Source organism: Gallus gallus, chromosome 3 (assembly GCF_016699485.2).
Source record: "Gallus gallus isolate bGalGal1 chromosome 3, bGalGal1.mat.broiler.GRCg7b, whole genome shotgun sequence".
Classification (NCBI taxonomy): domain Eukaryota; kingdom Metazoa; phylum Chordata; class Aves; order Galliformes; family Phasianidae; genus Gallus; species Gallus gallus.
Genome location: NC_052534.1, coordinates 13,399,016 through 13,424,354, shown reverse-complemented (window position 1 = coordinate 13,424,354; position 25,339 = coordinate 13,399,016). Strand labels below are relative to the sequence as shown.

At 43.2% G+C, this 25,339-nt stretch overlaps 2 protein-coding genes across 4 annotated transcripts in view; one reads left to right on the top strand and one right to left on the bottom strand.

Annotated features, from left to right (window-relative positions):
* PAK5 (p21 (RAC1) activated kinase 5) overlaps positions 1 to 25,339 on the bottom strand; it is a 316,295-nt gene that overhangs the window by 214,561 nt on the left and 76,395 nt on the right. The gene's annotated exons all lie outside the window — the stretch shown is intronic.
* SNAP25 (synaptosome associated protein 25) overlaps positions 11,195 to 25,339 on the top strand; it is a 65,139-nt gene continuing 50,994 nt past the window's right edge. The window contains exon 1 of the mRNA NM_001398210.1: positions 11,195 to 11,334. The gene's annotated coding sequence lies outside the window, so the exon portion shown is untranslated. The remainder of the gene's footprint in view (positions 11,335 to 25,339) is intronic.

The window sequence follows — 25,339 nt, the reverse complement described above, 5'->3', positions numbered from 1 at the left end:
CGCAAAGCAAAGAAATGGATAAGCCAAGAAAAAATCCCGGGAGGAATACACAAAATTAATCAGGCAAAAAGCTTACCATATGATCAAGCTCCCCAGACACCAATGGGGCAGCTCCTACCTGCTCTTTCCTGCTGCAGTGTGTTTGGTCCATTTTGTAGCCCCCGTGGCTGGATGTAGAAGTGCAGGAAGCACAGCTTTCGAACAGCTGAAAGCTAGAAAGCAAGTTGTGTGCTCCAAGGGGTACACAGTTTTTTTGGGCACCGCACGTGGGGCTGGATTCCCAACAAATTCAAGTAGCTGTTTCTAACACACCCAGCACTGCTGAAACCTCCCAAATGAATGATTCCTGCCTTGAAAGGACCTTGGCTCCGGTGCAAAGCTATTTCTGCCTTAGCGTGATCCATTCTGCAAACCTGATGGTTTTTGTGCAGAAGATCTCACATCAGCTGAAGGTGATATTCTGCAGAGAGACTCCAGCACTGGGACAGAAAGCAAAGCATGGAGCAGGGCACCGGGGCCACATGCCAGGTAGGTGACTCACAGGAACAAGGGGAAGCTCAGAAACCCAATAAAATATCTTAACTACTGTCTAGGCCTTCCCTGCAGACGTTGGTGAAGCTTTGTGTGTTTTCCACTTAACTATCACAGAGCCAGATATTAACCTAATCACATCTTAATTGCGGTTACATGGGTGCAAGGTGATGGGAAACCCCGCAGGAACAGATCATGCTCACAATCAGCTCAGATACCTGCTTTGGAGCCACTGAAAGGTGTGTACTGGTGGAGCCTGGAGTAGGAACAAGACAAAAACAAATGCTCAATTATGTCAGTTACTGGATGGTACTTAAACCCAGGATGGCATTCAGATAGCGTTGAGAAGAGATACTAGTACCGAGCACCCTGGGGGCTAAGCCTTTCAGCAGAACCCTCCCACACTCACAACCACCACTGCCAATGCAAAGACCAAAACAGTCCTTCTTTCATTAGCTGCACTTTTATAATCCAACAAACCTCATCATTTCAGCTGTTTCTTGCCTACAGATTTTTTCCATCTTCTGTTCATCTCTTACTGTCTTTCCCTAAACACCCACGTGCCAAATCTCACCCTGCTATGTTGAGCAGACAAATTGCAGACAGCAGCAGACAGTCCATCACCTAGCAGCTGAGAAGCAGTCTATACATTAACCTTTCATTTTCGGACTTCCTTGAGGAGGGAGAAGGAAACAGCCAGCAGAGATATACTAAAGGCTTAACCTCCTGCTCCCAGATGTAGGAAAGGACATAGCAAACCATGACCAGCTAAGCAGTGGGAAAGGGGCTCCTCTGCAGCTTCCTGTGCCTTGGAAGCACTCTAAGGGCTACACTACCCCTCTCTTTCTGTGCAGCCAAAGAAACACAGTCCCTGCACTAAGCCAACTGCTGCAGAAGTGCTCTCAGCTCCATTTCCTGCCTTCCTTTCCCAGCACCATTCCTTCTGCCAAGACTCACTTCCTGAAAAGAGGCACGCAAGGAGGCACTGTCTCCTTTACCCAGCCACACAGCCAAAGTGACAGCCTTGCTTCTAGCACAGAATTCCTCAGCCCACAGCATCTTTTGAGCCCTTAACAGCAAGCAATGAAAGCACCAGAGGCAATGCTCTACTTTAATCTCCCTGTCATCTGGATCATCCTGGCTATAAAGAACATACTGCTTGCAAACCATGATATAGGAACTATTGCTTCAGCTGTAGTAACAATACTAACAACTAAAAGGCACAATTAAATACATTGAATCTGTAGTCACCTTTTAGCTCCACAACTTTACTTTGGAAAAGTGCTGGGAGATGAATGAGGAAGCCCAGATCTCCGGACAGCTTTCACAACATTTCTGGTACAAGTCAGGCAGGTGCCACAGGCTGCTTCAAGCCAAGAGGCAGCACTGCTATAGGCACTGATGGAAACTGGGAAGGCAGCTGAGCCTCATATTAAAAGCTCTAATGGGTTTCACGGGTCACCTGGTGGGCAAATTCACCTAGCTACATTCACTTGTGGTCTATATAAGCTGATGGAGTCCTCTTAATAAAGTGTTTTTATTATTATTATTATTATTTTTTTTATAAACAGATGAATGTTTCAGTCTGACTTACGGAGAGTTACTCTGACAGTCATCAAATAATGAGGATCTTCCCTCATTATTGTCTCAGGAAACAATCTCTAAAGAATAATAAGTGACCAGAGCAATTTGTATCATCCCCCAGTCCACAGCTGTCCAAAGACTTGCACTGAAGTCCACAGGAAAAGTCTTTTGGATTTTGGGTCAGATCTCCACTTTCCCCAGTCCTTTCTTGTTTTCTTACACTGGAAGAGCACACCATGATCGGGAGACATGAAAGCTTTCTCCTCAGATGATTCAGTATGCTACCACACCTAAGAAGTTAGTGATTTCTTGGCAGATAAACTCCTCACATGCCATTTCCAGTGAGTTTCTCCATTTAAAAAGTTCTTTGCAGGACACAAGTAGGAAAGAGATGAAACTGAGATAAATCTTAAAGTTTCCAGGTCAGCTTTCGCTCTCATTTAAGATTTTGACCAAAGAGCAATCATGTTTTCCAATCACACTCAGATATACTAAGAGACTAACCTCTATATCCAGGAAGCCTTTTTGTTAGACTGATGCATAAAACACATTTTGGCCTTAAAACGTGGTGAGAAACACTTCCAGGAGTAATTTAAACCTACTTCTATGTATATGAAAGGTGAAGAAACACAAGAATTAAAATCTTAGGCTAAATATCTGTCTGGTCTTTGAGTCACCTGAATCATTCCAGATGAGCATCCACATGATGGAAAGTCAAATCATTACTCAGAGGAACACTTGCTGTTTCCCCTCAAGTAGGTTGCTTGACTGTTGTCATCCCCTTTTGGGTGAAAATTAAACAGACACATAGGTATTCTCAAAAGCCCTTAACAACAAATGAATCTCCAAGAGAATGAGCAAGCTTACATCTTCCCTTCATCCAACAAACAAAAATTTCCTCTCCAGGCAATTGCCCTGTTTCTTTCTGAGCTCTCCTTGGGGAGATAAGTTACAGAGGCTGCACCAAGTCCCACTGCACTGAGCACTGGCCAGATATATAGTAAACAGATTAAGACAAAAATATTTACAGACTTAATGAGAGGAGAAAAAGCAATGGTAACTGTGAGCCATGAGGCTCTGAGACAATTTAAAAAAGGAAAAATACAGTGCAGGATATGTTATAAAACATCACCACACACTGTGCTGATTAGCCCTTACAAGGGAGCTTTCTCAGCCCAGATAACTGATTTTCAGAGTGGAATTGTCTTCTCCAGAATGGTACAACAATGGTTCCAGAAATGTCTTCTCCAGAATGGTACAACAATGGTTCAACAGCAAGGCTAAGAGTAAAGCTCAAGTCACTGCCCTCCTCCAAAAGCTTGGCCACTGTCACGACTCTACACAGCAAAGAGCAAAAGAGTTTATCAAGCAAGAAGGACCATTTCTTCCACAGAACAGTGAAAAGTCAAAACAAGAGGAGATACCCAACCACTGAATACACACAATAAACTTGTTCTGATGTGCAGTGAACATTTGTGGGCTCCATAAGAAGCAGCAGCCCTTCCTGACATGTATAACAGCATTAATTAATCTAATCCATAGAAAGAGCAAATAGAGAGCAGCAGAGTGTTTGTGTACACAGGGTCTCAGAAAACAGATGAGGCCCACCAGTCCAAGCCCTCAGCTTTTGAATCCCCTACTTCTGCAAGTCCTCTAAAGCCACATCTGGAGACAGACTTTGTCCTCAGAGGGACTCAGCTCAGCATCAAGTTTTTTTGGTGAAAGCAGTAGGTGGTGGCTTTGGTAGCCCTGAAACAGCAAGGTCTCGTGGGCACAAGTCCCTGGATCTGTGCCAACATTAAAAAAACATGTGTTTGCATGCTTGCCTGCATTGCACATCTCTCGTCATTTAATCTGAGGGTGATCTGAAGTCCAGTTGTATGGCAAACAACAGCTGCCAGATACATATTGTTAAACATGGGAAATCTTTTACTTTTTATCTGGATTATTTCTACAGGGTGCAAAAGTTTGCAGCCATTTCAGGCACAATGCTATGCTATTCCCTCTTATGCATAGCAAAGTAAAGCCCACCCCCTTTGTAATGTTTTGTCATTCCATTGAGCCAAAAATACAAATATTAGGGAGAAGAAAGTCATCCAACAACCTCACTTCCAGCTTCCTGAGTCATTTAGCCTCAACTAGAATTTTAACTATACAAGCAGAGAGCAGCGCTAGCTGTTACATCAGGGTTTTGGAAGCAAAGGGAAAGGAGGAGATGAAGCAAGCCCAGGAGACAGCCAACAGGAAAACATCTTTAAAGCTCCCCTGAATTGGTGACACTCACCTGTTTGTTCTGTTTTACGCCTCTGGGTTTCTCTGAAATAGAGAGGAGTAATTATGAAGTGACCCACTTTTCCTTCCTCCTTGAGTATAAGAAAGAAATGGGGGGAAGGGGAAGAGAGGGAGAATTGCAGAAGGATTACATCAAAAGGGTGAGATAGGGAAAAAAACTTCCAGAAGGTAGGAGGGTAAATTGTGATGACCTAGTTTAAAGGAAGAGCAGGAACTAGACCTACTAACAGTCAACACCTTCCCACACACTTTAAGGAAAGGAAACAGCAAGGGAAAGGAACAAACTCATTGCTCATAGCACTTTTTTTGTGCTACAAGCTAGGACACAACTTGCATAGCAGAAGCTCTACAGAAAACAGGCTACCCCTCATATCACCCTTCTTAATTGTGCAAGGGCAGGGGCTGCACAGTGGAAAGCATTTTGATAGGAGATGAGCTAAAAAAATTCTGGATCTCATCCACTTTGCACCAGCAGAGGCTCCCCCACCCCGGAAGGGGTGACAGTCATGTTGAGGCTGGATGGAAATGGCTGATCTTTCTCCTTGTAAATGGCCCAACAAGTGGCACCACCTGTGCTGGTATCAGAGGAAATCACCTGACCTGATGGCATTATCTGTTACGGTAGCTCTTGCCTTCACATCAGTCTATGCCAAGTATCTTCAGATCTTCACCTGCTTTGGTTTTCACCATTTGATGTGACAAAAGATAGCCCTGAACTGATAACTCTATAGGGGAGCCCAAGAGCTGTCTATCTTCTAGACGGCAATCAGTATCTGGAGGGAGAAGGAGTGTTCTGGTTTGTTTTACAGTTTTGTCTTTTGCTTCAAAGGTTTGTGAGGTTTCATGTCTTCCCTTAAAACAGCTTTTCCTCACTCAGTATAACCAGGCATAACCAGTTTTGACTGTTACAACATATAATGTAATAAACGTACATATTATATGGGTGACAATTTGACCATAAAAGTAGGGTTATCCCTACTCTCATCTCCAGGCGAATTATCACTAGCCAACTTGCTAAACCCATCAGAGCTCCATCGATTTAAAAGCCTACAAACAGAATGAATTGCACTTCTCAGTTCTGAAAGTCTGCTCACAGTTTTAAATAGCTGGTGCTCCCTATAAGCAAGCAATATTCCCAAAAAGTATAACTATATTTTAAGCATAGATAAAATCAGTGGGTTAATTTGCACTCACTTAAAGCTTAGTGGTAAAAAAAGTATACACGCAACATTATGTGGGGAACTGTATTGCACTACTGTGTATCTGTGCTCAGAGAAAAATTAGTCAAAAGAAACTAAACTGTTCATTCTAACCAAATAGACTGAAATTTAACAGTGATGGGGCACTAAACTGTTATCCTGCATCTTTGCTTCTGCTGTTTCTACAGGCATAAAATGCCTCCAGTGCTGCAAAGCAGCACGTGCATGAGGCACCAATCCACTGGAAAGGCCAGGAGCTTGAGGTCCCCACACCAGCTGTTTGTTTGGTTGCAATTAAGTTTTGAGAGTTTGGCTCTGCAACCAGTTACCTGAGACAGAGTAACCTGGACTCTAAGTGCCCCGTGTCTTCCTCCTTTTCTCAAACTTGGACATAACTCCTGTTTGGCAATAGCTTTACCCAAACAGACCTCAACTGGCCAGTGGCAGCAATGCCCAGCAATGCAACTGAAGGACTACTGGCTATTTTGTGATCAAGCAAAAACTCATGCCTTTAAGTGGCTTCAGGTTTGCACAACTTCAGGGGACTTCTGTCTTTAATTCAGCTTTTGGATAAGTTTTTGAAATGGTTCCCAAGTTAAGGTCAAATGCACAGGAGGAGAATTCAAGCTTGTCCAGATCTCTTTGGAAGGTATCCATTCCTTCTGTTGTAAAATAGATCATACAGAATGTAATATATAATACAGTCTACTGAGTATATGTATTCTGTCATACATATATATATAGGTCACATGCAACATGCCACAAGCTACATGCTACAAGCCATGAACCATATGCCGTGAGACACGTGCCGCAAGCTACAAAGCTATGTGCCACAAACCATGTGCCACATGCCATGCATCAGCCACATGGCAACATTAACTTGCTAGCATAAACCGCATGAACATTTCCTGGAGTATTGTTTTTCCTTTGATAGTTGAGGCATCTTGACTTGAATCACACTGACATTCAAGAGGGAAGATTAAACACTGGACATTCTGCCACAGAATACCAGGAGTGTTTTGGAGAGCGTCCTAACAGGTAGTTATCAAGTAGACAGAGGAAAAAACAGCTCTTCGATTTATTTCATTAAAGCAGAGATCACTGTAATGAAAAATGGAGTTTAACCCTTATTTGCTGTCCCTGTCACATGGACAGACACACTTGTATATATAGCTACTTTTGCCTACAATATACAGTACAAAGGGTCCAGTCCTTCTTCCTTTGTATCCCGTACCTCTGACAGTATCTCTGTGCCTAATGCAACTTATGCAGAGCCTTCTTCCCATGTCAAGAATAAGTTAAGGTTTTATTATGCCTCCTGGTAGCACAGTACTATAGGGTTGATTCTGAATGTGTAGTCTCATGCTAAGAGACTTCTCTCTAGGTAAAGGAAGGCTATGCTGGCCCTCTCAGCTGTGTTTGTTATTGCTACTCAACTGGTTGAGGTATTTTCCTTCTGTAATATGAGGGTCTACAGCTCATCCCTCTGAGCCTGAGGACAGTGGTCTCCTTTTCACCTGTTTCCCATGCATTCCTTTGTTGAGGTTGCCCTAAAACCCCCACTGGTAAGCCTCCTGGAGACCCTAGACCAGTCACACCTCCTTGCTAAACCATAATCCCCAGTTATTCAATTACATTGTGGCTATTTCTCCTTTTGGTTAATAGATGTTAAAGACTGGCATTGCTGGAAAGGACTCAAAGCAGACTACATAGCTGTGGGAAGGTGCCCAGCCCAGGCTGGGGGAGGTGGGGGCAGCAGAGGCAGCCCAGATTCTCCAAATATTTAAGTCCTAGCTGCCTGCCAAGGAGCTAGTTGGAAAGCAGGTACCAAAACACTTTGGGGATCTGGCTCTGCACATCTAAGAGAGTAATCAGGAGATCAGAGGGGACTCATCTCTGATGGTTTATGTTAAAATCTTATTTTAAGTTTCTCTTTTTCTGAACATAAGCCTCAGAGGAATGTTGGCTTGGCTTGAATTGGAGCACTGTATCACAGAGAGGTCCTTAGAAAAGCCCACAGATTACTTGCATATCTAGAGAATCTGAAAATGCAGGAAAAATAAAGTAACTATTTTCTCAAATTTAACCAGAAGTAGCCTGGGGTACATACAAGCACCTGCCACTGATAGTCAAAATTCAGTAGTTACATAAACAGCAGTAAATGCCACAAAATAATTAGGATCTGAGCATAAAGGGCTTGATCCTCAAATTACTCCAACTGCCTAGCCCTTTGGGGACTAGGGAATGCCCTGGCATCTAAGTCTGGGAAAATGTAGAAATCAGAAAGGCTATAAAATGTTTAGTGCCAAAGCAGGCACATTTTTCTCCTCCCTTTTTTTGCTCCCTCTGTCCTAGTTCAATTATAATTTATTTCCCATCCGCATACTAGAGGCACAGATGAGCAGCACAAGGTATTTCCCTCTCTGCTAACAAAAAATGGAAATGCCTGGGGAATGTGGAAGGGACCAAAGCAGTCTTTGCATTACGACTGTCTCTGGGAGAGCCCAGGGATTAACATCTAGGACCTGGTGGCACTACTCAGCATTTTGGTGTTCTGCCTGCTTTCTGCCTCACAGCACAGCTTTGCAGCATGCAGGCTCATGTTTTGGAGACTGAAGGTGATTCTGTGAGCAAAGAGCTTCTACTGCCTGCAACCAAACCTCAAATTGTGGACAAAACATGGGCTGTCGTTTCCTCCCTGCTGTCATGCTGCAGGCTCTGCCTGCTCTGCATCACTCTGGCTCCTGGCCGGTAACACTGGAACCCACTTCATGCCAGCCTCATGTAGCAAAACATGTTCCCTGTCTCACTATCCACAGGCTGTGCCCACAGGTACTAGTTGTTCAGCTTGCTGAATATTTGCCTGAATAATAAGGAGGGAGCTGAATCATTCTTAGAGCAAATTCTAGTTTTCTCTCTCCTCCTACTTCATTTTTAGGCTTCACTTCTCACAGCTCTCCTTCACACAGCATTAAGTGAGTGTTTATATACTATTAGAGACAGTCAATAAACTCCCCCTTCCCTATCTCCCCCCCCTTTTTTTTAAGAAACAAAGCATCCCCAAATGATGCCAGAGAACAAGCTGAAATTGCTCAGTAGTGCTTATTGCAACAGAAATCCTAGTGCTGCGGTGCAAAAGACTGCCCCCCCTCTGCATCTCCCAGGATAGAGGCATACACCTTCCTGAGCAACACAAAAGGTATCTCCTACCTTGTTCATTGGAAAAAAAAAAAACAAAAAAAACCAACACAAACCAACTGTAGGAGGGGTATTTGTTCCTACTGAGCTTAATGGGCAATGTTCATGGTCTATTTAGTGATTCTGCCTTATGTTGTTTTATTAGAATACGTGATTTCTGCTGCAGCAGAGCTTGAAAATTAATCTGAAACTGAACTCAGTTTTCTCAGTAGAAACCTATCTCCCCCCCTCCTTCTGCCCCCTCCTTCTTCTGTCTTCCTTTGACCATCCCTGAGCACTCTTTCCCTAAGTTGTGCTTTTTTTTTTTTTTTTTTTTTGCCTTCGCTGCATTTTCCTTACAGGCTTTTGACACAAGAAGCCAAATTCATCCCTGCTGGTATCCAATGGACTGAAATTCTTCTCAACAGTGTTATTTGGCTGAATCCAAACTCCGCCAGGATTCTGCAGTGCTGGTGGCTTAGTCAAAATAACAGTTTATAATTTCTCTCTCACTTTCCTTATCTACCGTCACTATGAATTATTAATAAGAAGTAGCATTGCTCTCTTAAAAATTGTACTTCATTTTAAAGCCACCTACCAGACAAGCTGTCTGAAAATTTCTTCTTAACTTTCTGTGTGTACTAAGAACTTGCAAAGCACAATGCACGCGCATGGACTGCCTGGATTGCAGACTGAGACACACGCTGGGATTCCTCTTGCCTTCTGCAGTGCATACCTAATTGAAGTGCTGGCTATTGTTAATCCATGTATGAGCTGACCAGAAAAGGTTCGCCTTTCCACACTGTCATTTATGATGCTAAACCCATGTTCTGCTCAGGCTGCTGATCCAGATCCCTTACCTAGAAGGGGGGCTGTCTGCACAGCGTTGATCTCACTCTGCTAGTCTGTCTTTATAGCTCTTAAATCTGACAGGTTCTCTCCTTCCCTGCGGTTTTCGTGTGCACAGCTCATCAGATAGTCTACTGCAGCAGGGAGCCCCTCTTCCCTGAGAATTCCTTTGTTGTATATTTAGCAAACTTTTGACTGCTTTCTTCCAAATGAGATTGAAGGACATATTTTCGTAGGAGAGGGTGAGAATTGCAAAGCACGATCTACAATCACGTTTTTCTGTGGGGAACTACAGAGCAGGGGAGGAGGAATCACCGCAGTTCTTTCTCCTTCCCCCCCACACCTCCCCTCCCCTTCTCTCCCCCACCCCCATACAACCACAGAATGAGACAAACATGCTCCAAAATACAGCTGCAGAGCCTTCCCCCTCTTCCGGTCTTCCCTGCCATGGCAATAAGGGGAAAAAAAAAATACTGATTAGGGTAGAATTATCACTAATATAGGACTGATGTTTTGACTCTCTGTCATCCTCAGACTATTTAGAAAAGCCATTAGCATGGTGTCAGAGTTAAGCATAGCCAGTGCTCAGTGATTGCTCACAGGAGAGGCTCAGACGGAGGCACCTCTGCTCATGGGTAGGTCTGGATGGTTCCATACACGAACGTGCGCAGGCTTGTGGAATGAAAGGGAAGGGATAACTGAGGTTATGAAAGAGTGTCGCATTTCAGATGCAATCCCCATCCTTCATTAAAATCTCCGTTAAGAGATACCTTTTACAGAAAGATGTTTTGTAACAAATGAGAGGATTTCCTCCCCATTAAATATCACACTACAGACAGCTCCATTTGCTCCAAATTAGGTAAGCTCTGAACAAATATTTTAATTAATCCATGATAAATAAACCAGGCTTTTTTCCAGAACAGAATCACTGCTTTCCTCCTTGGCAGCAGTGGTCTGTTCTCTCTCTGCTATGTACGCACATACATGCTTGGGTTTTTGGTGAGGTTTTTTTTTTATTTTTTTTCCATTCCCTCTCCCTTTTTTAAACCTGTCTCTCAAATGATCGGCTACAGCACATGTCCTTATCTGTGGACTTCCTTGCGTTTGTCTGCTCTTATTTCAGGGGGGAGGAGAAGGGGAATAATCAGATTAACACACTCAGACCCGTGGCAGGATGCTCTGAAATATAAAAAGAGGGAGAGAAGGAAGAATTTACACATAAAAATAGAAGCCCACGTAGATTGGCCATATATGGAGTACCGGGGACTTCAGAGGGATACCCTCTTCGGACCACCCCTTTGGCGGAGGCATGCTGCCGCAGGAGGCCCCCTTTCCCCCCTCCCCGGGCGGCTCAGCCCCCGGCCCCCAGCCTCGGCGGAGGGCCGGCGAGGCCCCTTGTCGGCAGGGCGAGGAGAGCGGAGCGGGCGGCGGCGGCGGCGATGACTCAAGCCCGCCCGCCCGGCCCGCTCTGCCCCCCGCCCGCTCCCGCCTCCCCCCGTCCCCCCCCCCACCCCCCCGCCGGGGAGGGCTATTAAAAGCTGCTGACGTAGGAGCGGACGGCCATCTTTGATGAGGGCACGGCTCTCGGTCCATTGAAGAAGGAGACCCGAGGAGGTCAGCAGCGGCTGTCCTTGCCTCCCAGCTGCGGCACCGAGCCACCGACCCCGCCGAGGCGGCCCGGCAGAGCACTGCACAAGCCGAGGTAAGGGCGGGGGACCACCGGGCCACCAACTGCGCAAGGGGAGGGGGCCGTATTAACGAAAATGAAGCGATAAAAGGATTTGTTTAAAGAGGGACCCGCTCGGCGTTTTGTCTACTGTCTCTGGGTTGCTACAGGGATGGAGGAAATCTAGGAGAGGGGCGTAATGCCGCCGCCAGCCTTATCGCCGGCTGGAACCATGGGAGGGAGCCGAGCTCTGTGTTTCCGCTGTATCGGGCTCGCTCGAAGGCGGCAGGAAGCCGGAGGAGAAGGGCGAGCAGCGCATTTCTGACCCGGACTGGGAGCAGGGTGCTGCGGGCTCTCTGCTCGGCTGGGTCGCGCAGGGCTGCAGCCGCCCAGGGCACTGCAGCGCCCTTCCCGCGCCGCACCGCGCAGGGCTGCGGCGGCGCTTCGGCACCGCGGACGGAGGCCGGGGGGAGGTGAGCAGGGAGTACTGCGGCTATGCGGGAACGGGAGGCGGTTCAGCACCGCGGACAGCGTCTGTCTCCAGCACCGCGGAGAGTGCCGCGGCGCCCCGGGCGCGGAGCCCTGGTGCAGGCGGAGGCGGGCGCGCTGCAGCGCCCTGCGGCTCCGCACCTCCCCCGGGTCGCCAGCACCGGGCAGCCTCTGTCCTGCCGCATGCGAAACGAACTGATAACTGCGCTGCTCTCTCCTTCCGGGACGGGACCTCAGGCTGAAACAGTTGGGGTTTTGCGGGGTTTCCCGGCAAGTCGGAGTGCAAAGGAGTAGAAATTAAAAAATAATAATAATAATAAAAATAATAAGCTTCGGTTCTTGAAATTAAGCGGCATTTAGCACTTCAGCCTGTCTCCCACCTGGCCCGTTCGTGGAAGGGCACTGGTACAAGAGAAACGGGAGTTATGTAACACCTGGTCCGTGGGGTCCCTCCGTACCAGCGGCAGCCCCTAGGGCATCCCCGCACCCACAGAGGGTCGGCCCTGGGCGCTCTGCAGCCTTGGGCCGGGGCAGCTCAGCTCCTCATGCAGTGCAGGCAAACCCACCTCGCACTCCTGGCCCTGGCTTCCCTGTCCCTGGCGATCCTCTTCCCCTTGCCTTCCTGCTCCCTGGCACCCCGTTTTCCTTCTCCCCTTGGTACAGTTCTCTGCTGGCAAAGTTGGTAACTTTGCTGTTTTCTGCAGGGCAAATAAACAAGAGGGGAGAAGGGGAGTGGGTTGGGCATCCAGACATTGCACTGCGTAGCTGCGTCAAATGAGGGCCGCGGGATCTGCCAGATTTACGTGCTTAGCTTGAGTAATTGCTGCTGGTTTCATTCCCAGCTGAAAAGGGGGCGGGGGTGAGGGGGTGGGGATGGAGAGGCCGGTCTGTGGTGAAGCCTGGGGATGGCAGAACAGCCCTCCAAGCCGTACCTGGCTACTGCCAGCCCTGACTGCCGCATCCACAAGGACATGCCTGTCCCTCTCCTCCCTGCTCTATCCTAGCTCTGAGCTCCATAGACCATGACAAGACGAGGCTGGTCTGGAGGCAGCCACCTCTATAGGCTGCAGGGGAGGGAATAGGGCCATCTGGGAGATGAGAGGGGACACAGCTGCAGAATTGGCCTCCCATATCCCTGCATGTCGCTGAATCATGGCCAAAGATACCAGTCTAGGAAAAAGTGGCAGTGGTTTTCCGTTGCTTCTGCATAGTGCATAAGGAGTTGGCAAGGAGGTCACTGTTGAAGAGTTTGATTCCTAGGACGAGTGCCAAAGAGACAGCAGAAGTGACCAAAGCAAAGGTGCAAGTGCGCTTGATTTGCAAAAGCAAGGGCTTGAGGCTCTCACAGAAGTCAGGAGGACTGGAAATAACTAAGCATGTTACGAAACAAAATGCAGCTAAACAGCAACCCCGAATAAATGCAGTTTAACTATATTTCTACAGCTAGCTAGGAATTCAAAGTGAGATATCCAAGAGAACTCAAGACCGGATTCTGTGTCCACTGAACTCATGAGGGCAGAAAAATAAAGAACCCTTAAAGTACATCTAGTGAAACACAGCTCCAGTTTGCAGGTTTACTGCATTGGAGGTGGAAGCTGCTTTTCAGGTCAGCAGAAAGATTTTCATTCATCTCCATACAGGTTAGGCATGGCAATAAATAGCGAGATTAAACTGCTAAGGCAAATAAAGTGTGGTCTATACCTAATGCTTGCACTGCTGTAACTGAGTAAGGTAACTAATCAACATGCTTTCCTTAACAACTTAAGCAATTTTTAGGCTCTTGTGTCACAAGGCTATAGCCTCTGTATATGTTGCAACATTTAAGGTAAAATGGAAAGTATACGGCAGAACGGAGAACTCAATCTCTTAACAATTCCTCCTCTCAGGAATGTAAAAAAGCCTAGGAAGAAAGGAAATCGGTTTGCCTTGGCTTGTTACACAACCATACTTGTTTTCGTTTTTCTTGTCTGATATTTTTTGCTGAATTTCTCATAACTATAATATAATCACAGCACTTTCATTTAAACATATTAAAACACATACACATTTATTTCAGACTTCTAGGGTTTAAGTCACTTAAAACCACAACAAATGTAAACTCACTTTATGGCCTTCACTGGAATTAGTACATTTTCCTGTATCTGAAGGTTCCTCCACTGCTAGAAATGCAGTCACCTTTGGGCTGGGTGACTGCCAGATAGTCTGTAACAGTATAATTGTTGAAGCTTTTTAGAGCATCTAACAGAGAGAATAACGTGTTTGAGAACTGCAGCAGGATGCAGGTCTCAGGCAGATCATAATTACCTCTAGGAGGCTGGGCTTTGGAGCAGGCACCAGGGCTCATATATCTACTCCTGGGAGAGCTGGATATAGTTTGTCAGGAACATCAACTGTCAAAGAATAGCTTACTTCTTTTAGCTCATCATTTTTGAGCCTTTACTGATATCTGTGCCCTTAGCTTAGATAAACTCTGGCTTCCTTCCTTACTGACCTTGCAGATTCAGCTTCTGCATCATATTACAACAAGCACTTATCCGAAACATATAAGTTATATTCCTAGTTCTGGCCTATCAGCCCTTTGTTACTTCCTCCACAAATAGTATCTTAGATACACATTCCCTCCAAAATCCACCTCTCATCAAACAATAATTTTTAATAAGCTGTCCTGCATCTCACTGGATTTTCTAGGACTTTTCTTACCACCAAGAACAAGCCTATATCAACTTGATAGGCTTGAAGTTGTTCCTTCCTGCTTTATGATGACCCTGTGGCTATGATATTCCAGGACTCAAAAATGTTTCGAATGCTAGTGGATTTGAATGGCCTAGAGGAAGTGTTTGGCTCATTTGCCCTGTTACTTGAGAATGAAATTTATCTTTGCCTTCACATCTTTCATTGTTTGCACTTCTATTTCCACCACTCTTGCTTCATTGTCATGCCCACCTACAGTCCTCTTCTGCTTACTGTTAAAGAGCACTGCGATGAAAGAAACACAGACTTGGACAAAGTATTAAGATGTTATCAGGATGGGAGATGAGCATGGACTTTTGATTTTGATTATTTTAATGCTTCTAATCCAGAGTCAGTTGCAATGAAGGAAAATAGTTCCAGCGGTGAGCTAGACTTTGGATGAGGCTCTGAGGAAGCTCACAAGTCAGGCTATGTGCCACTAGAGATGCGTACAGGGTATGGAAAGCATTCCACTCCCAACAATGGGCATATATTGGTTAGACCTGCAGTACAAGAAGAAAGTCTGCACATCATATTGTGAGACTTATAACAAAAGACAATGTTTAGCAGCTGTTTTTTCAAAGGGAATCAAGATATTTCCCCTCTGCAAACACGTCCCCTATGAAATATATTGTAATATACTGCAAAGAGAATTCAGTCATTGTATTACACCCTTTTCCTTCCTTTTATTTTGTGCGTATGTGTTGTTTTTGTAGTAGTTGCTTTTTCTAAAGAGAGATAGGCTTTGTCATCTTATTCACTGGAGGAAGCTGAATTCCAATACAAGCATAGGAAGGAGAAGAAAGAAATATTATGTAATTCATCATGGCTGTTTCAGGCCTTTAAAAGCTGAAAGCTAATGCTGGCCAATTCAGCTATTTAAAATGATTTTTTCTTTTTTTCTTATTTATTTGGAAAAGCTAGCAATGCTCCACTTCTGTTTTTAAATGAGAGTTAATTTATTATTAGGCCATGGTGTCAACTGGTGTGCATTAGCATAACTGAGTGCTGTGTTACAGTACAGGCTGATGATGCTGAACTGGGGCTCACCATTCATATTTTGTAACAGGAATCAGTATACTTGCTGAAGGAGCAGTCTTTTCATGAAACAGATGTAGCTTAAAATGTCTTTTCTCCAAGCCCTGTTTGTACCAGTCTGGCTTATTGTTGCAGATTCTCACAGCTTCAAGGTTCAAGTAGTTTTCTGCTGCACAAATGGTGATGGTAAGCGATGATGAAACAGTGGAGCAGGCATACTGCACGTTCTGGCTGCATTTCAGGTTGGGTTCTACTGCACTCTGCTGGTATATAACTTCAGCAGAACTTTGTGATGGCGTAAAACCCAAAAACGCAGCCCAGTTTTTCCCAAGTGCACATCTGTGTGCTGCAAAAGTCAGAATTGTGGAAATGAACGTGTTGCAAAATGAAACCTGCATTTCTGTTGAATTAATGCAGTTTGATCTCACAGGCTGCATTTCCGAGCAGAAGTAATCCATTTTTTTTGCCCAAGCAGAAAGTAGTGGGAAGTGGTTTTTTGCATTCCAATAAGTACACGAGAAAATCAGGTATCTTCCCCCAAGTCTTTTAAGGCAATATTTTTAAATGTTTGACTGTTCAGCTATACTACTGATAGAAGTATAAAAGAGCAAAGGCATAGCAGTCTTGCTGTACCTATTTCTAAAACAGAAAGAGGAGAACTGTTTTTATACATTTTTATACATTATAGTTTTTCTTGTGCTTTTAATACCACAGAGTTATTGCACCAGAGTTTACTGGCAGAGTTCACAAGGAACATGATAGTTACCACAGCCTGTGTCAGCACTAACAACTAAAATGTATATGCCAAGCCATGATTAGAGAAGGATGCTTCATGTATGTGATTTTTTAAAATTATTGCCAGATTTGCTATTTCTTACTCAAAAACTACCAATTAACAGGGAGGTGCACATACAAAGGCACTAAAGAACGATTGTTAGGGTAAACTTGTAATTCTACATTGCTCACGTCCATGTCCCACATTTTCTCAGCTGTGTATTCTCACTAAAATATCCCAGGCTGCAAATCTCCAAACATTTTCACAGTCACTTGCCTGTCAGAAAGACTAGAAGACTAGCATGGAGTGGGTTGAAAACTAAAGGCTATGATCACAGCACAGCTATGGCGTTTGTCATGAGTTATTGATGTTATAATTACTCTCCTCCCCAGGGAGACAAACTCTGTTTCTGGGTCGCAATACAGTTCTACCAGACGACGTAATTTTGTTTTTCATACAAACCAGCTATTTGGAAGATGAGACAACTGTTCATTTTGGTTCTTCCCCTCTCCTGGAAATGATAGCTCACAGTGGAACTGCACATGTGCCAGTTTATTGATCTGCCCCACAGAGACAAACGTACTTTCTCCAGCTACTCTAAAAATGTCATGAAACAAAAGTACAATTCTTTAGAAGAGCTGATCTGTCAAAATAGTGTTACCATTCACTGATTACTTTTTTTTAAACAGAAGTCTTCCGTGCATATTTAAGTATCTTTTAAAAGGAAAGGAACAAAAATTAGCTTTGCCATACTTTAGATGCAAATTAAAGTTTTCTTTTTCCCCCTCCATGTTAGTATTTTGGGTTCAGTCTGGTTCTCATTCACATTCTTAGCTCATCATTTACCTTAAAGGGATTCAGACAAGCTGTCATTTCTGTAGGCATGAGGGACTTGCTATTTAATTCAGCCCAGTGCTGTTCCTGCCTAGCATGCTTCCATTCTGCATACACACACATGGGCTGAGCTCAGGTCTGCCTGTGCTCAACAGTGCTCACCCCATAGGTGACCAACATCGTTAGGAGAGAAATTTCTGTTCTCCATTCATTAGGCACTGTCATCTCTTACGAACAATCTGTTCTTGAAGAAAGCAGTAACAGAGCTATCACAATTTACACGGACTAGAGATGCTCAGTAGTGGTCATTTTAGCTTCAGATATTATTGTTTAGTTATTAAAGCAGAGGGTCTGCACCCAGAATATCTGGATTCAGGTGCAAGTATCACACACTAAATAAATATAATCTTTGTCAAGTGCCTCAATTACTTTCATCTACAGAAGAAAAAACTGAGATTAAAGCAACTTCTAGTTTGCATTCCACAGCATTAGGTGCGAGACAGGTATCCCCTATCCTTGGAAAGATATTTTTATGTATGTTAGGGCATAGCAGTCTCCAGTGCCTGAGACTGGAGACTTAGAAGTTGGTACATGCAACATTGTCCCAGTGTAGGTGAATACTGATTGCTTAGCCTTCAAGGGAGTGTTACACATGGCTGCGCCCTCCAGATCTGTGGGAAGCTTGGCAGAAAGGTGTCATATAGACTGAGAGTATTCAATTTATATTCATGACAGCAAAAAGAGAAAGCAATCTCAGACCAGAACGTAAATGTAATGTTCACACATTTGGTTGTACTCTCATGGACAGCCACAGCACAATGCCATGAGTTTGCCAGAGCTGTGTTAAGCTGCAGAGAGGAGAGCAGTGCTACAGCACCAGTGCCAAACTGACAGTGTGACAACTGAATATACAACCCAGAGATGTTCTGTGAATATTTGATTGTTTCAGCCAAACATTTGCTCTTCCAGAAAGTATTCACCTAAGTGACACTCAAACATGTGAAAAGCCCTCAAGAAACAAACTAAGGTATGCGAACCCAATTAAATCAGAATTCACCACCAATTTCTAACAGCCTCTCTCCTCAGGGAAGCATTTGTTTTATTTGCTCGGTTGTACGGAAATGTCAGTTGGTTGCCTAAACTTTTGAAGGATTGCCTACAGGTTTTTGCCATTAAAAACATACCCTTAAGATGGGGCACCCATTTTTTTCATTTCTTGATAAAAGACATCTTTTATCATACCAACAAGAGTAGTAGAGATAGAAAGGCCAATCAATGGCAGCAAATGGTTTAAGATGGCTCTTGATGAATTCATGAAGAGGATTATATGACGTACTTGGTGGTGGTCAGAAGACACTAGACCAGATAAGGCAGCAAGTCCCTTCAAGTCTAATTTTAATAAGAGGTCTTCCGTATTAAAAAAAAAGAGAGAGAAAAGGGAAAAAAGCTTGGATGGCTCTCTGCTGTGGTGTAGGCTTGTCAGTTTAGTTCATTTTAGAGTTGAGCACATCAAGAAAGAGACAGTGGAAAAAACCCTCGAGGTGCCAGGAATGCACTGACTATAATTTAAAATGCTCTAGCCCACTTTTTTTTTTTTTTTTTTAACATAACAAACAGTAGGGCCATCTGCATACCTCCAATTTTCAATGTTAGCAAGGTAATTTTAAATCATTGCATTGTCTAGTTCCTTTTTCCTTAATTAACTGTTCTAAATTGTGCAAAATGCTCTTGGAGCAACTTGTAGACTCTGAAGAATATTTTCTGAGCCAGTTAAACTATAACTGGTGTGCATTTCTGAGAAGTTGACAAATAAGAATGCAAGGGAGCTGCAGGCATCATAAGACCATGGTTAGCTATGGCAGTACCCCAATTCCCAGATTAGCACCCAGGGCGCTTAATGTCACAGTGTTAAGTCGGCTGATAGATGGTAGCATGTGACAGAAGAGCCTAGCAGCACCTTTTGTCCTCTGGAAGCCTCAGTAAAGCTGCCATGTTTTTGTTTGTTGTGAGTCTAGGGGTCTCTTCCCCATCCTACCTCACCTCCCCCTTAGCTTTCCGCTCTCTTCATCTTTCCTCAGTGCCGTGGGGAAAACCAACCACCCATGAGAGGGAGATGCAAGGAAAGAGTTTACAACCTGGATATGGTTTACATGGTAAAAGCACAGCAGAGACTTGAATGAAAATCTAGTTTCCTTCAGACATAGTCATTTGTGCACAGCCTACCTTGGTTTTACAGCTTTATCACAAGCAGAGTCAGGGAAGCCAGACGGAGATTTGGTGATGGAAACAAATTTTTGTCACTCAACCCTATCTTCATTTCTCTAGACCATATCGAACAGCAATATCAGCAAGTAGCGTGGCACTGAACAGCCCCATTCTGGACAGAGCTGTCAGCGCTGCTACAAACAGAGGGAGCGTTGTTCACCATGGGTCACTCCTAATACAAAGGGACAAGCAGGGAAAGAGTGCAGGTTGGAGATGAAAAGCTGACTGGCTCCTGACAACAGGCAGCAATATCAGTTCTTCTTCTTTGCCAGATTCATTGACTAGGTCAGAACAGGTTACCCATCAGTGAGCTGAACCCCCTATAAAAAAAGAACATCCTACAGGCTAAAGGGCTTTCCCAGATTAACTGCTTCTCCAGTAACACAAAATTATCCAGTCCTGATTTCAAGAATTGCCGGTGGTAGAGAAAGTCACCATATATGGTTTTTAATTGAACAGTGAAATCCAGTAAGTTTTTCATTGTGGGTGCAACTATTTGCTTGAAAATTAAATTGCTATTAAATTGCTATTTAGATTGATAAGAAGCTCTGCTGCCGCCCTACTTTGATTTTCCCATGGTTACTCCTATTTCTTTATGGAATAATACTTAGCTTCTTCTGTACCGCTCGTATACTTGAGAGCTCCATTCTTTCTGAGTAAGGATCTCATTATATTTCCGTGTCTTCCTTGCACCCAGAAAGACTTTTCTTGCACTTAAGAGATTATAAGCAAAGCTTTTAAAAGGTTCCCCAGCCTGGCAGGTGAAGAGATAAAACACCGAGCCAATGGCCAGGACAAATTCTTTGATGCTGGGAGATTAAACCTTAAAGTAATGAATGACTCCAGAGCTGTTTACAGATTTCAGTTTCTTTAGCTTCTGTCTATGGTCTAGCCTGCTTTTGTGGTGGCATCTCCAAAACATGTGTTGTGCATACAGCTGATCTCCAGACATTCATGCCTGCGACCAGAATTAATTTCTCAAAACTATCTACTTTCCATAAGAAGTCAGAAAGCGTTCAAAATTTAATCAAGTTTTCCACTATGATCAACTTTCTGTTTCAGAGACAAAAGCTGAGCAAAACATTAAAACATTAGTGTCTGCTAGCTATTCACTGCAGTATATGAGACAAACACTTGTTCTGCAGCACTTGCATTAGAAAAAAAAAAGCAAATGACTGTATGAAATATCACAAAGCACAGACAAGGCTTCTGTTTTTATGAGGAAGCCTAAAAAAGACACCCTTTTCAAGTGTGTTAGAAATAGAAGCCTATTTTAGAAGAGTCATGAAGTTATCGGTGCAAATTAATAGTGCCAGATGGGGGGTTAAATAACTGCCTCACAGCTGAAGTCATGAGACAGAATGGAAGTGGTAAACTATAAAAAGGGCATCACTAGAAGAGATGAGATCCCAGTGTGAGATGGGATTTGTGAATGCCACGTTCATGGTTGTAAGCAGTTGCTCAGATGAATGGGTTTATGAGACAGTCAGAAAGGAAAATAAGTCCCAGTCATTCTGAAGATTGTGTCTCGTGGTTTACTGCTTTGCTCAAGACAAGCAGCCCAGCAGCAACAATTAAATGTTATGGAGCTTTGTCTCCTGGGCTGGCTCACAGTCATCAGGACAGAGGAATTGAATAAATGTGCAGCAGGGCTGGTACCTACCGAGGCTGCTGCTAGGTCAACAGGGATCTTCATCAGAAAAATTCCTCTGAAAATTCATCAGAAAAATACCAGGTTTAAGGGCTTTGTTACAGAAAAATGACAGTTCTTACATTAAGAAAACAACTCTTTATTAGTTGCATTTCTCGTAACATTTCAGTTTCATTTCACTTGGGTAGGAAGAACGTTTCTTCATATTGCATCCCCACTTTCAGCAGGTAAAATGAAAGAACAGAGAGTGAAAGAATGCTTTTACTATGAACAGGGCAAGATAACAGTGAAGAGGGATTACAGGAAAGTGTTCCAATACAGAGTCCTCAATACAGAAAGAACATTCCAAAAACAAGTAAGAGCATTTTTGCAGTCATTTAGATGAGCACTTGGAATAGGAGTGTCCTGATGCATAAAGACCTACAGGAATGTGCCAGAAACACCAGTGCAGAATGCTAGTAACTGGATGGCTGAGAATCTGCCATGGGCAGGTCCTATTGGCCAGAAATAGTCCTTTGCTGACAGACTCTGCCTGTAACAAGACATCCTGCTCAGCTGAAAGAACCAGAACAGGGACAAGAAAAGGAAATCGTCTCCAAGGAAGGACACTTCCCATTTAAACTGAGCATTTACTCCCAGCGGCTTAGCTGGGGTAAATCAGTACAGCAAGACTGAACCACATGGAAATCCTGATAACAACTTTTTGTTGTTACGTGTTTTTTTTTAAACACACTTTAAGTGAAAAAGGAAGGCGGTAATTAAGCAATTTTTAAATCTCTGGACACAGTAACAAAGGGGCCTACTCAAAAAGCCAGCATCTTAAGTGCAAATGTATTAATAATGCATAGCTGCATCGTGCAGAAGACATTCTGCAGAGCTGCTCCTCCTTTCCAAGACAAGAGTAGCGTGAACTGGAGCACACAGTGAAGGGTGGAGGTTCAGGAAGCATTGAACACAATGTGCCCTAAGGAAACAGGGGCTGTGTTTGTTGTCTTCTGCATGCCACTATACACAACCCCTGCCTAAGTCCTGGAGTTTATAATAATTTAATTCATTGACTGAGAAGCCAGGCAGAAAGCTGCATACACACACGCATGTGGTGAATTATACAAGACAGGAAAGCAGCCTATTCTCATCTAGTTGAGCTCACAAGGAATTTTGCTATGAATCATTGTGTGCCTAAAGGAGAACTTGGCCAGGTCATCTCTCCAAAATGGCAGAGCAGAACTGACTCATCTCTACTGATGCAGTTCTTTCAGTCCAAAGCAGGAGCAAAGCTGAGAAAAATACCCCATCAGTACCTCAGCAGTCACACAGCTGAGATTCTTTTAAGGCACAACACAGTTGTAGAAGCAAGAGAACAATTTGCAGCAAATCAATTATACAGTGAAATCTTTCTGACTTCTGGGATTGCTCACCACAAATTGTGATTTTTCTTTACTTTCTCCTCAACTGACTTGGAAAGTCATTTCTGAGCAAATCTTTTCTAGTTCTTCAGACTTCTCACTGAATGCACATGAGGGCCCCCAACTCACCCCCTGCACCTTGGGCTGCGTTTCTTCCATTTCATACACAGAGTACAGAGGATTTTCTGCTCCCTTACTGAGTGTGCAATGGCTACACATGTGGCTAGAGTGAAAACCTGTATTTAGATCCAGAATTTGCTCTCTGTGAATATTCTCAATGAAATATTTTGACTTTTTTTTTTTTTTTTTTTAAATGGTTGCTTTGGCAAGCATTACTTACAGTAATTTCATCCACAGGATTTTTGATAGGAATCCTTAAAGCGGTATGTGAAACAATGTTATTTTGAGGCACCAGGAGGATGTTATTAAAAATGCAGGACTGCAGTTATAGGTATGTTGGTCACATTTTCTCAGTTGAGCTGCAATGCTCATCTATGCAGAAATAGCAACCGCCACTAGAAGCAGTCACGAGAGATGCAGCCCCCAGAGAACCACACTGAGCAGAGAATATCCAGGACACTGATTTAGATGGTATGGAGTGTAACTTCCCTCACAGAATCTTTAACATTGCTAAAAGACCTCCTAAAGAAAGGTGACAGGTAATTCAGGTCTGCCATGAGTAAAAAGGTGACAAACGGCAATTGCAGGAAGGCTAATGCAGTATGATATAGTCATATGAAAAATTTGAAGTTCCTGGCAATGCTGATACGAGACCATTCAATCTGAATCTTAGAAAATCTCTTTCTCTGCTGCTGTATGTCATACTATGGGGAAGAACTATGAAACTGGCTTTGAACCAGTGAAATGGTGAAAATGAATGGTGAAAAAACAAAAAAAGTTTTCATTGCCTGGTTGACAATCTCATTTTCACAAACTCCTGCCCCACGGTCGCAGATGGGACGTAGCACACAGAAGCACAAGATTCCAGTCTACTTCTCAAGCCAGGGGCAAACTACATTGACCGGAGATAGAGACTGGGGATCCACCATTTAAAATTTCTTAAAAGAACTGCCAGAACCTATCTCCCTTCGAAGGAAGAGAAGGTGTATGCATGTGGGCTTGTGATGGTCAGTAGCAATCTGGTGTTCTTTGAGCAAATTAAACACACTGCAGGACTGCCAAATACAGATGGACCAAAGGGAAATGTCCAGATGTAACTGCAGATGTCATAGGAAATTAAGCCATTCACTTGTGTTTGTGATTCAAGAAGTTCTATTTCTAGGTCAGATGACAGCTTCGTTGGCTATTACTACAAACATCTCTGACTGCTCTTGAAGTTTTCTGCCTAGAACTAACAAAAAAACCCCAAAAGACAAGCAGCATTTATTTGGAAAGCACACTGTAAAACTTAGTGAAGAATTAACTTTGTAAAGGTTAACAATGAGATAATGGAGTAAGCTGTTAAAGGATGAGGTTCTCTAATACTCAAAAAAAAGATGAATTGAAGAAAAGAGTTGCGACATTTCTTGTCTCTGTAATAAGGAATACTGGAGGTTTTGCATATGTAAAAAAAGTAAGCATTTCTTCTGCAAGATACAATTATCATTGTTTATGATTAATTAGATTTTTGTCAAATTTACTCATCTGTACTGTTGCTGCGTCCTACTGCATTATATCTTGGTATAGGTGTTGTATGTAAGTCACTGACAAATGAGCAAATACAATGCAGAAATATCTTTTGCTTAATAAATCAGACCAGCAAAGAATATAGAAACATTCTTTAATCAGTGCTATTGAAATTAATTTGTTCCAGAATTAATTTACCTCACTCTGTATGTGTCTCAATTACTGTTTAAACTAGCTGATATTTCTGAAATGGGGACATTTCAATTATATATTAACATTTGAACATTCAGAATGTGAAATACTGGGGAAAAGGTTCAGGATTTTTAACCATTTTCTACCTATTCCAATACCAAAGACAACAGTACTTCCCTCCAGAGGTAATATTATCTTCTGCATTTATTTTAATAGCTAGTTAGTGACCATGGTTGCAGAAAGTCTTATAAAGTAGTGAGTTCCCTGGGCACTGAAAATGCACATTTGCTTTGCCAGTGGATAGAAAGGGAACCATTTCTGTTAAAGTTTCAAAACGGTTAAGAATAATTTTTTAGAAATGAATTTTTCTGCTTTATTTCATTTCTGCAAAAATACCTAAGAACCTAAGAATATGGTTATGTAAGAAATTGGGTAGGAAATTAAGTTTATGTGAGAAATGAAGAATTTTAATCTTTATGATAAGTTTTTTGATCATTATTTGATGAGTTTATAAAATCATTACACTGCATATTTCTACATAAATTGATGTTTTTTTCCATATCTTTGCTTACTTGTGTCTATCTATGTGTCTGGCATGAATCTAGTTTAACTCCTGCCAAAAAGTCTATACTGATGAATGACATTTGTACTGTTGTTTAGTCCAAACCCCCTGAAGTATTTAGACTGATTATAGACTGCAAAGCCAAGAAATACTGATAAACAATTAGATCTGGAAAGAGAAGATGACAAAGTTCTGTTGCTTGCACATTGAAGATGTTTAAAAAGTTTTTCTAGTCTCATAATTCTCGTGATGGAAACGTAGTCAAAGTAGGAAAGGTTTACATCTCATTTTTGGGTGACATCAAGCAGATGAAAACTGATTGGACTTCCTATGGCTAAGCCATTTCTGGAGACAGTGTATTAGATGTTCGGGATAAGACAGAAGCTGTGCTTGGTAGCCTCTAATACAGTCTCCTGTCTCTTCTAGAAATAGAATTAAGCATAAAGATGTATGGCCTTGGACATTTTATAGAC